Source organism: Crocodylus porosus, unplaced genomic scaffold, assembly GCF_001723895.1.
Source record: "Crocodylus porosus isolate Cpor-Errol unplaced genomic scaffold, CroPor_comp1, whole genome shotgun sequence".
Lineage (NCBI taxonomy): Eukaryota > Metazoa > Chordata > Crocodylia > Crocodylidae > Crocodylus > Crocodylus porosus.
In genome coordinates, this window is record NW_017728915.1 from 13,201,006 (window position 1) to 13,202,129 (window position 1,124).

The window sequence follows — 1,124 nt, forward strand, 5'->3', positions numbered from 1 at the left end:
AAATCCCGCTGTTGCAGGGTTAGGTGTGCAGGATTTGAGACAATACAGTCTCCCTGTGCCTTTTACTTGAGCTCAAATAAACTCTGTCTGCTTCTCCCCCAGTGTGTTTATTTGGTGCGACGCACACCGGGCAACAAACCCAATTGTTGCCTCCCTCGGGCACCTTGTGCTGGCAACAGGCAGCTGGGGAGATGGAAGGGAGGTGCCTGTGTCCCCTGCATAAGCCCAGGGACTCCCATGGGTCTTTAGCATAGTCCCATAGAACCCAACTCTGGTTCCTGGACATCACATCAAAGTGGCCAGAGCCAGGTACTGTGCCACCAAGACCTCAACATGGACTCCTTTTCCCTCCGTAAATAGGAGCCAGTGTGGGTAGCTTGCCTCTGGTCAGTTGGTGTGGCAGGAGGCAGAACTTCAGGACTGGGCCTGAACAGAGAGAACCATGTGATGTCTTTGGCTTGGTCACTGCTGGCAGGTACCCAGGCCATGGTCATCTGGGATGCTGCAAGGCTTTTAGGCCCACAGCTACAGCGTCCCAGAGTACTAGGGCGGGGTGGGGGTCTAAGGTTGTGTTTACCATCAGGATGGCCTAGGTGCTCAGCAGTCTGGCAGCCCAGGGCATGCTGGAAGGTGACCAGGAGTGCCCCCAACCTGCAGGCCTCAGTCAGTGCAGGCAGCCTGCATGCCCCCTCCAGCAAAGGACGGTCATGTATATCTTGTTCACAAATGATCTAACCTAGGCCGCTTACAGAAAATTGCATAACTTAGATCTATTCTTCCTTGGGATTTTTGAATATCTGTACTTAGCCATAGAGTACTGAAGGAAGTGAGGCAGGTATTTGCATACACGTTTTGCTGTTCTTCACTGTCTCTCTCAGACTATCTTCAAGAGTGTATGTACGTTTTCTGAATTTTATTGCAGAGTTCTTTTATATTACTTATTGTTGTGAGTTGTGTTAAACCTTGTTAAGATTATTAGGTGTAATTGAGCAATTTAAGATCCATACAGCAACTCTTTTTTAGCTGAAGATATACATCCAGAATTAGTCAACTCTGTCTGCAGTTTAGATATACTGTTGAATTATTTACTGATAGTAATATTTCATGTAGCTGCATCCATGAGT

At 48.0% G+C, this 1,124-nt stretch overlaps 1 long non-coding RNA gene across 1 annotated transcript in view; it reads left to right on the forward strand.

Annotated features, from left to right (window-relative positions):
* LOC109310783 overlaps positions 1-809 on the forward strand; it is a 19,160-nt gene extending 18,351 nt beyond the window's left edge. Inside the window, exon 4 of the long non-coding RNA XR_002101311.1 lies at positions 741-809. This is a non-coding gene — a long non-coding RNA (uncharacterized LOC109310783). The remainder of the gene's footprint in view (positions 1-740) is intronic.
* The last annotated feature ends 315 nt before the right edge of the window (positions 810-1,124 follow it).